Source organism: Pongo pygmaeus, chromosome 11 (assembly GCF_028885625.2).
Source record: "Pongo pygmaeus isolate AG05252 chromosome 11, NHGRI_mPonPyg2-v2.0_pri, whole genome shotgun sequence".
Lineage (NCBI taxonomy): Eukaryota > Metazoa > Chordata > Mammalia > Primates > Hominidae > Pongo > Pongo pygmaeus.
Window position 1 is genome coordinate 64,746,176 of NC_072384.2, and position 11,539 is coordinate 64,757,714.

The window sequence follows — 11,539 nt, forward strand, 5'->3', positions numbered from 1 at the left end:
CATTTTCTGAAAATATCTTTTAAAATGCATTTTGGTTTAAAAAAAATGTTCATTTACAGGATCTGCCTTTCCTCCAAATCTGCCTAAATTGCACTTTAAAAAAATTAAAAATCATAGCGTTTTGCTTCCAACTGACGATTTGTAGATTCAAAGAATATCTTTCAGTAGACCTACTCTTATTTGATTATTCAAGACTTAGTTCTCCAGAGAGCAATTTGTAAGTAAGACATAAATCAGTGAGTGAATCTATGGTTGTACAGACTTAAAGTTATGGATGCTCAGCTCCAAATGTGTACATTGTTTGTAGGGTTAGCTTGCCAAATATACCATAACCAGCAGCTGAATCAACTTTCAAATATCATTGGGATAATAAATTAACAATTTCAAATGTAAAATTATTTAAACACATAAATAAATGCCAGTGTGTTCAACCAAGGGAGAAATGGACACAAGTGTATTTTTTGTTGCTTCCTTAAGTATTTGCATAATATCTTTACTTAACACATGCCCGCTGCTTAGCACTTTGAAATTATTTTGAAAAGCATTTGTCAACTATCTTTCACTTCCCTAGCCAAGTTTTCATTGGCTTCTGTTATTTTTCTTTGTCTTTCTCTAGTCAATTGGTTTTCAAACCTGGCTACACATTTGAACTACAATTGCAGAGCTTTTAAGCAAATATTGATACCCTGATTCCGCCTCAGAGAATCTGATTGAATTGGTTGAAGGTGGAGCCAAGCATTGCTCTTTTTTAAGTTTTCCAAATGATTCTAATGTGCATCCACAGCTGTGGACCACTCTGTGAATAAGCTGGTAATGTTCTACCTCTTTTTGTTTTCTTTCAGTATGTTTGCATATCTCTTTCTCTTTAGCTGTGGTTTTTTTTTTCTCCTGACATTTTTATTGGTGAGGTCCTATAAATCTATTTTTTTCTTTTCTCATTTTGCTTTTTTCTTTTTTACCTCCTATTTTCTGGCCAAGAAGTTCTCATTCCAGGTATATATATTTGATTTATATTCTTATCCCATACTATTCATGTTTTATGTCAGCGTAAGAGAACACAATATGATGGTGAATTATATTTTTGCCTGTTCTTCCAAAGATAATTTAATAGTTTACATTAATTTTTGGTATAAATATAAAAAGATCAATAGTAGAAACTAAGGCCATTGTCAAAAACGGATATTAAGGAAGGATTCATTTTCAGTGTAATTATTATTGGCTATGACAAAAGACAATAAAACAGTTTAGAATTTTGGGACCATATAGGTCTCAAGGACATGTATATATCATATCAATAATATTTTTCCCTTTCAGAGGTAAAGGACAGAATGTGTTTGCCCTAAATTTTAAACTTTAAAAACAAATTTCAATAGTATTTAAAGAACAGAGTGGAAGTGGGAATATTACATATTGCAAAAAATAACATAGCAGAAACAAGATATCACTAGCAACAGAAAATAGCAATAGAAAAAAAAGAAAAAAAGAATCGATGCTAAGTATTGTGGTGATGTTAATATTGGGAAGAAAACTAGAAATCAAGAAGGTAATGCATAGATTCAAGGATTTGAAATGAAACAGACTGAGCCTAGACTCGGAGAAAAGAAATCTGAGTGCCAACGTAGCTGTGCTTCTAAATATGGTCAAGAGGTTTCCTCTCCATGAGGTCTATTTTCCCCAACTGGTGAAAATACTGGTTAGAATGGCAAAAGGAGAAAAAGAAACTTTGCAATTCCTTGGCCAGATCCTGCCTATACATGTGTTTTATTGAATCTATCTGGTATTATAAATAATTTGAAATAGATGATTCCATTTAACAACAGAGGGAAATCTTTACTAACAATTTGGATTTTTCAGCTTCTTCAGGGAAGTCATTTGATGTAACAGTCTCCTAGCAGTGAGAAGGCGTTTTCCATTTTAAAAAGGGCATGCATGCACTTTCTAGTTCCTCAGGCCCAACATGAATGGCTTTACTGCTTTCTCTTACCTACTTTGCCCATGTAGGAATTTATGTTCGTTTCTTCTAGAATTTATTATTTAAGGTCATGACCAACCATTATATAAATTCCATGAAAAGAAAATGCTCAGAGTACTTGGGAACATGTTTAGTTAGGCATAATAAAAACAACTTATATGGAGAAAAATAAATGTCACAAGCAGAAACACCAAGGAGACAGAGAAACTAACAAACAGGCGACTAGTCCTCAAATAGAGGCTTAAGCCCACAAAATGTGTCCTATTAAACCTTATGCAAGAATATGTTGGACTCTAGACCAGAAGCGCAATGTCACTTGTTAGAAATATGAATTGGAATTTAGTGAATTATTCCAGTTCAAGCTCTTTCTTGGGAAAGGAAAAGGACAAAATGTTCTGTACAACCAAAGTAAGAATAAAGTATATTCTGAAAATCGGGAGATTAAAATTCCCAAAAGGGAGCTTCTTGGCAGAAAATGGTCAAAGTTATTTAAAGAGTGACTTTGAATTAACCCATTGAATAAAACAATATTAAACCACTATTTAATAATTAAGGGACCATCATTTCTCTAACTTTGCTCCAGCACAGAGTTTAATCACATGAAGGGCTCCCTATATGCAGTCTCCAAAAAAATGAAAACCTAATTCAATTCTTACAGAAATAATTCCAGATTTCATAAGGTTTCTCTGAACTAAAACCCCTGAAAATTCATTTATACAACCACACCCAGCATATGTTTATATGTGCTGTATTTTAATATTGTAAACTTGCTTGCAAGTTACTTTTCAGTTGTTCTTTCTTCATAGATCTTGGGTAAAACCTTCTTTAAAATTCTTTCCACAGTGTCCTTTATCATTTCAAATCCTTACAGGAAAGAAGTGGGATATTAAAAAAAGTAATCAAAAAAATACTTGGCACATTGAAACTTGTGGTATCCATTTAAGTAGGTATTCATATAAATTTTAAAGAATTATTCTACTTTAACAAATTATATTTCTGATGTAGATTCAGATTTTAGGTATCCAGAGAGCTGGTGCTTATCAGGAAGTTAATAAAACAAAGTATGTCTGTGCTTAGTAAAAGAGCAAGATTTTATTTATTGCTGTATTATTAAGAGGAAACACTATTCTGCTCCGAAATAGGTGTCTGCACTTGTTACATCCCATTAAAATATAAACAAAGAATGTGTTAATTTCATCCCAGAGGGAAAAATATTTTCAGGTAAAGCTGAACTAAAAAAGTAGCTTCTCAATCAAAGATAAATGTGTGAACCAGCAATGTAAAGCAAGAATATGATTTTCTTTCTTCCAAATTTTCTAACTACCTCAAGTTATAATTGTTCAGTCTACCTCAAGAAGTAATTCAGATGTCAGGTTCTATATGGATTTGCCATGAAAGTTGTTTATAAGGTAAAACGTAAGCATGAAATTTTGAAAATGAAAGCAGTTAGAATTAAAATTAATCGAAAATTTAAAACAAACCTTAAAGTACAGAAATAGAGTTAAGTAATTATATTTCACTGGTAGGTGGGTAATTAATCCTCACAGTTTTGGAAAACTGGTAAAACAACCATTAATATTAAGGTGCGGATGAATAATATACTTTTAGGTGACAAATGAAACATGAATTCCCAAGCTTCAGTGAGTTCATGTTTCTACACATAAATGAAAATGAGAAAAAAGTAATCTTCACAGTTACCTATGTAAAGAAATATCACTACATAATCAAGTGTTAATTTCTTGGTGAAAAAAAATCTTTAAATGCTTATTCTTATGGATGCTTTTAGTTAACATCAACCATAAAAATAAGAACTCGTAAGAGCTGGGAGTGACCGAGAACTGAGAGACAGATGAGCAACAAATTCCAAGCACTGCATTTGTCTAGTTGAGAAACACTACCCTCATATTTTTAAGCCTCCCAAGCTCTTAGCCCTCTCAGATCTGCCTAATCAAGAGTCCATTAAGTCATCTTGGCTGCCATGAAGATGAAGCTGACAGCGCAGTTACTTGAGTCAGTTTAAAGAGGCCTAGGGTGGTTGAAGGGAAGGATTAGGAGGCCTGGGGTGCTGAAAGGTCATCCAAGTTCTAGCTCCCAAAGACCCCAGTAGCACACAGCTGTCAGGAGCACGAAGCTGCACTTAGAAACAACCTTTGGAGGAAAGCAGGGATTTTGCAGTCCATCAACCATTCATCAAGCACAATTTGCCTTTCCACATCTTATTGTACCGTTAATAGAGTTGAAGCATTAGAGAGTTTGTGAGTTGATCACATAGGAAAGACTTTCCTGAGATTTAGGTTCAGTTGTCTGGTGGTCTTAGTAGAAATTACTTGGTATTTAAATGTGGTTTTGGTGAAACCTAGATTCCCTTTGGAATCTTTACAGAGACTTCGTCTAACAGGTATATCATCTTAAGGCGACGTGAAATAAGGCCCTTTGCCTCTATTTTCATAAGAAGAAGAAAGTTTTGAAGTCCATGATAACATATTGGGCATAAATAACTGTCTTCTGGAAGGTATTATGAGTTCTATAAACTCTCCAGGAATTGCCTGGAATGTTAACAGTAAGTGATATTATTATAGGTACACAATTGTTGTTGTTTCAGCAAGGGCACCCTTCCAGGATGAGAATTATTCACTTTACAGGTACATAATTATTTGGCAGTTTTATTCTATCCTTCCTGTTGTGGTGGAAGATATTATATCACCAGCACTAATGATAACAAAAATAACAATGATGAAAATTTATGCCTTTATGTTTGTCCTGTTCCTTTTGATGTGAGTTAGGATGGCAGGGAGAGAGAGGAAGGAGGTTCGTAATCATGTTCCAGGATCTATACCAAGCACTGAACAGACATTATTTTAGCTACACAATCCTGTAACACAGGCATTATTATTCCTGTTTTATAGATGATGCAATAAAGGCTCAGAGAGTTTAAATAACTTGTCAGGTAATAGTGGCCATAAAATGTAACCTGCCAAGCTCTTGCTCTTAACCACTTCTCCATATTGTTCCCTGCTTGTTTCCACTACAGAAGGAACTGGCCAAGAAATGCCCGTATTTCTCTATTTTACCACTTTCATGTTTAGCACATCAATCATAATTTACAACTCAGTGAGGGTCAAAGTTGTATCTTAATTAAGCTGAGAAACCAACTGAAGAAAAATCCAAATAAATGAGGATCAGAAAATTTTAAAAACAAAGTGTTCTTATACAGCTTTGATTCTAATTTCCTTCCTTTGTAGGCAAGGAAAATGCTCTTCAGTGATACTTGGGGTCTTTTCCGAGGCAACAAAACTCATTAGTAGCAGAACTTGAACCAGATCCCAAGACTTTCAGCTCAGGGTTCAACCTTTTTATCTTCAGTACTCAAATAAATCACAGCATTTTTCTCAACTTTACAAATGAAATCACCACTACATTCTTTTAAAGAGTAAGTTATTCAAATGTGTTTGATATATCATTTAATCAAAGCAGGTTTAATTTCCGAAGTTTTTGAAAGAGCGCATTTTGTGAAGTGAAGAACTCTGTGTGTATTTGCTTTTTCACATGGCGACCACATGTATAGATGAATAACTAAGAGATTGTTGCAACTATACTAAGAAAAATAAAAGCTAACATTTGGGGCCAAAATTAAGCATTCATTCATAAATGTAAACCAGTTCAATCAAGACCAGCTCTGATGCTTACTCAGAACAAAGTTACTCACATTTAGTCACCTGTAGAGAAGCACGGTGTGTACAATACACTCAAGTTAATTAACAGCCGTTTCTGGGAACCCTGTCCAAAAAAATAGTTTTCTTTATATCCTATGGTAGGAATTCTTCTGAAATAGACAAGACCCAGGGCTCTCCTCTCAGGCAACCACTATTTTGAAATGTTTTCGGGGGGACTGTTATTGCTACTCAATGTAAAATATTAAGTGAGATGTCAATATTTTTCAACATATCATTAGAAATTACAGTTTGGAGGCCTTAAGTTCTATTTTTGAAGCCCTTTTAGCCAGTACTGACTGGAAGCCCTGTTGAAATCAGAAGTCTTCATTTCATATAGGGCATACTCTATTTGGAGTGAATGTGATGAAATGTTTCCATGCAAATTCCTACAAGCACTTGTGCCTTTATCTTTGTCCTCATAAGCCATATTATACTACCTGTTGTGTGTTTTAAAACCCTGTATGATTTTTAAAACTTATCTTTCAATTAATATGTATAGATTTTCTGTCAATAATTTCTTATTCTAATTGTGTGGTGGCTAACTGAATGAAACATTTATGATTATGATATAGAATATCCTAAATACAACAACAGACAATATGGATCATAGATAAAGTAAATTATTGTTTTATGGCTCCAGTGGTTTTTCCTGGTAATTAATAAAAATAAACAATTATTAAATATATACAGAAAAACAGCAATCTAGCAAGCTTATAGAACAATTAAGAAGATATAATAATCTTTAAATGAATAAATTAAAAGGTAAACATTTAATATAAAATGAATATATTAAAGGATAAAGAAGTAGCATATTATGGAACATACAGAGATTATTTTATTTTTTGAAGGTTCAACCTCTTTTAAATGGTTAGTATTGGTGTTCTTTTCTCTATGAAAACAGATTTTAGAGAAAAATGATAGTGTGTTTCACAAAGCCAAACACCTCTATATTGTTATCACTCCCTATATGCATGGCCTCTCTAAAGCTGTTAAATAAAAGACTAAAGCACAAGAATGATAGTTCCAATTTCACTACACATTTATGTCTAAAAAATACTGGACACACTGGGCATTTAAATAGATGACATTCAGCCAGGAAACTCATTAGACTAGCTTTAAGTATAATAAAAAATATTTTTTCTCAATACAATTAATCATAAACATCTACAAAAACACAAGACCATTGATGCCTAGTATGTACCATAAATCACCATTTCCAGACAGGCTCTATTTTCTTTGAAAGATAAAGAAATAGTAAGCAGTTTACACATCAAACGATGCCTTTGGATCCTGTAATTTACATTTAAACAACACTGGGTTAAAAATAGCCGCATGAAGATGATTTTAAAGTAAGGAAAATGACCTGGTAGCTAGGTTCCATGGTGCAGATAATGAAATGTTTTGTCAGCTTACCTGATAAAACAGAGCCTTATGAATTACAGCATAACAAAGCCCAGCATCCAAGATGGTTAGGGTATAACGTGTCTTCCTCTGCAGCTGTTCAGCTTTTTTTTTTTTTTTTTTTTTTGACCACAGAGGTTTACAAATTAGTTACAATTTTTTTTCTTTCTTTCTCTGTGGATAAGAAAACAAAGAGAGCTTTCCAGAATCCTCTCTGCTTATGCCTCCGCTTCCTGTTCTGAGATTCACTCTATGGTACCCAACATATATCAGAAAACAGCTTTGAGGAAAAAAAAAAAAGAAAGAAAGAAAAAAAGGCCGATCGCACTCAAAGTGGTACCGCCATCTACTGGCGGACACACACAAAATTGAGCCAAAGAAAAAACATTCCCATTATCCTCTGTCATAGGGAGGAAAGTAAACCTGCATGAAGCATGGGTAGTCATGAAAGTGCCCCAAGATGACAGTAGAGAGGTGATGTGAGCTAAAATTTCCCAACACACTAAAAAAAGTAACTTATCTACTACATATAAATATGTATGAGACCCTTTTACATGTTCAGTTATTTGCATCTCACTAATATTTTTTTCTAAATTTTATCACTTTGTTGTTTCACATGATTGTTTCACACATAAACTACTAAAATTAAAAGATTTATAAATTACTGTTGGAAAATTAGGTTTTAAGTTTACATTACCCTTTACGTGTAGAGTTTTGTAAAAGCTCCCTTGTGGCCTGCTCTGGTCTTTCGAAAACATTTTCTCTTCCTGGGATGAATTATTTTCAAGGTGAGTAATTTGACTCCTTAGAGAACAGTGTAAATACATACTCACTGATAGTATTTTTGTGTTGCTTTCTGGTAAAACATTTGCAAGAAATATCTAAATGTAGAAAAATATTCTATACATCAGTAAACCGAGCTAATGTAGACCTTTGGATTATTTTTGTGTGTGTGTATGGCAGGAGGAACAGTGGAAATTCATCCTTAAATGAGGTAATGCAAATCAATGATTTATATTATGTCTTTAAAATACTTTTAAAAGGCCAGGCATGGTGGCTCACACCTGTAATCATAGCACTTTGGGAAGACAAGGAGGGCGGATCACCTGAGGTCAGGAGTTCGAGACAAGCCTGGCCAACATGGTGAAACCCTGTCTCTACTAAATATATAATAATTAGCCAGGCATGGTGGCACGCACCTGTAGTCTCAGCTACTTGGGAGGCTGAGGCGTGAGAATTGCTTGAACCTGGGAGGCGGAAGTTGCAGTGAGCCAAGATCCTACCACTGCCCTCCAGCCTGGGTGACAGAGAGACTCTGTCTCAAAACTAAATAAATAAAATAAAAGACTTAAGAAAATATATTATTTATTAGGATATTGAAGCACACAATACATAAACAAAATAAAAATAATTCATCAGTTATGAAGATATTTCTCAATCCAGATGTATGTTATTGTTTCATCTGACCTTTCGTATTTACTTTAGAGCAAACAACTACAATTTTATTACAGCTTATAATCAATTAAATAAATACGTTCATATTGACAAACCAACTGTATGGATGGACAAAAATGATGTCAAGTGTTATATTAGACTTGAAAAGACACAGAGAGAAACACACAGTGCCTGCCATAAAGGAGCTCATACAAAGAAGAAAAACAAATATAGCTGATACCATATTTCCCAGCCATGTGTTCAAGAACTGTTAATTACATACTTCATTTTCAATTGTGGCCGCCATTTTGTCTAATGGCAGAAAAATAAATCTAGTCAGTTCCAGGTAAACTAAATTACTTGAGGCTTTTCCCAATGATTTTGGGTTTGCATTCAACCAATACATGATTTTCCTCTTCTATCTCTCCTTCTCATAGAGACTGATCTAAGTTCAGGATTGTGTACATGTATAGAGAAAGCAGAGTATGATCCCGGTCCCCCTCTCTCCACATGGGCATCCACTGAGGCCAGGAGTCCTGCATGATCCATGACCATCATTATCCCTCATATCTACTAACGTACCCACAGGCCCATTGGGCTCCGGGAATATCATCCATCCAGCTTTGCATGGCAGCATCCCCTCTTTGTCACTTCTTCCTCTAAGGAAACTTTTGTTCCTGTCCTTGAGGAGGAGAGAAGAAAAAGCAGCATGTTCCCAGGGTCACTCTTGGCTGTAATTGGCTGACTTAAGCCTTCCTCCCTGCCCCAGGCGCCTCACACAGCCATCTCTGTTCTGCTGTTTGTAAACCATGGGATGTAACGCACTCTGCAGGCTTCAGGCAAGCAAGGCACAATCTCTGCCACACTAGAACAGTGTAAATAGATGGAAACTTCTCATCTTTTCATCTTTTTAGCTAATCCTAGATTGGCAAACTATGTAAGGAGCCCTTATCAGAGACTCCTTTCCTTCTTCATAACTTCCTTTTCAGACTCAAAAGAGTTTTGCTTGGGTCTCTTTCTGTACCAAAGGTAAGCTGGAGCCACTTGTTTTCCCTTGAAATCTTTTTGTCTTATGCCTAATGTATCAGTTTACTAGGGCTGCTGTAACAAACTACCATCCTGAGGGGCTTAGACACATAGAAATCATTTTTTTCACAATTTTGGCTACTCAGAGGCCAGAATCAAGTTGTCAGCATGATCATGCTTCCTCTGAAACCTGCAGGGGAAGGATACTTTCTTGCTTCTCTTAGCTTTTAGTAGCCCCAGATGTTCCTTGGTTTGTGGCAGCATAACTCCAGTCTCTGTCTCTGTCTCTGTCTTTACATGGTGCACTCCCTGCATCATTGTCTTTACGTAGTCCTCCCTCTGTGCATGCCTGTCTCTGTGTCAAATTTTCTCCTCTTTATAAGGACACCAGTCACTTTGGTTTACGGTTCACCCTCATAACCTAATTTTAACCTGATTATCTCTGTAAATACCCTATTTCCAAATAAGGGCATATTCTGAATTACTCAGGATTAGAACTTTTCCAGAGGAGGCACAATTCAACCCCTAACACAAGAATTTAAATATAAAACACAATAATTTGACGATTCTTCTGTCTATCTCCAACGACAATTCCACTTAGGCAATAATAGCCTTGGCTATCTGGCCAGAATTGGGGAGGGTAGGGGAAGAGCCTCAGGTAATGATGAAGACATTTAATAATATTAGTAACAATAACAAAACTAACATTTATTGGTACTATGTGCCAGACATTGTTCTAAGCACTTTACATATGTTCATTTAACCTTCACCCGTATGAGGTATTATTATACACACTTTACAGATGAAGAAGCAATGAAATATGAGGGAAGTAAAACATAGTTAAAACATAGTACCTGATATGGTTTGGCTGTGTCCCCACCCAGATATCATCTTGAATTGTAGCTCCCATAATCCCTACATGTCTTGGGGGGCACCCCGTGGGAGGTAATTGAATCATGGGGGCGAGTTTTGCCCATGCTGTTCTCGTGATAATGAATAAGTCTCATGAGAGCTGATGGTTTTATAAAGAGGAATGTGTCCCCTGCACACGTTCTCTTGCCTGCCACCATGTAAGATGTGCCTTTGCTCTTCCTTCACATTCCACCATGATTGTGAGGCCTCCCCAGCCATGTGGAACAGTGAGTCCATTAGACCTCTTTTTCTTTATACATTACCCAGTCTCAGGTGTTTCTTCATGGCAGTGTGAAAATGGACTAATACAGCACCTCACGTCTCATCCCAACACAAGCAGTTGTAATCGGGTAAGATCACTCATAATACAAGCATTTGTCAGATGCTGAAAGAACACAAAGGAAATCAGCTTCCACTAATTTAGATCATTGATACTCACACATGTAGTGTAAATTTATAACATTTCATTGTTTCATTGTGTACATTTTCTGTCATGAAAGATTCCTATTTTCTAGGCACTTTTAACTTTTTCTTCTCTACTCGTGAACAAACTAGCCCTGCTCACTGTCTCTCAACTAAATGTTCATTAACTGCCAGTCCCTACTGCTCCACACTCATTTTACCATTACTAGTAATATTTAATAGAATATTAATTCTATCACTCAGTTTTGGGTATCCAGATGCTCCAAAGAGTTTTCTGATGATGTCTTCTGAGGAACTGATTCTTCTTAGGTTATACTAGGCCACATTTTAATGAGAACTGGTTTGAACAAAATAAGAAAAGCAAATGATAATTATTGTGGTGATATTCCTCATAGAAAAAAAATTAATAAATGCCAGCAAAGAGAGCTTTACTCTTTGTTGCTAAAGAAACTAATTTTATCTTGTCATTAAAAGTAGCAAATTATATAAAGGAAGAGTGACCAGAGGTGTGGTATCATTTGCTATGATTCTAACTTCATTGTGACTTTCGTACTTTTTTTCTGTAGACGGAATGACAGGTAGTTTGCAAATCTTCAGTGAGTGGATTCTGAGAGGGTTAAGGTGAAATAGTCATTGATTACCAACATAAGGTCTCTGG

At 35.4% G+C, this 11,539-nt stretch overlaps 1 protein-coding gene across 7 annotated transcripts in view; it reads right to left on the minus strand.

Annotated features, from left to right (window-relative positions):
- Positions 1-7,335, minus strand: part of SCN3A (sodium voltage-gated channel alpha subunit 3) — a 115,230-nt gene extending 107,895 nt beyond the window's left edge. For 6 of the 7 annotated variants that reach the window (XM_063647593.1, XM_063647596.1, XM_063647594.1 and 3 more), the window contains exon 1: positions 7,099-7,329. The gene's annotated coding sequence lies outside the window, so the exon portion shown is untranslated. Of the gene's footprint in view, positions 1-7,098 lie in introns of all 7 variants that reach the window. The other variant, XM_063647595.1, reaches the window with a different exon arrangement.
- Positions 7,336-11,539: the final 4,204 nt, after the last annotated feature.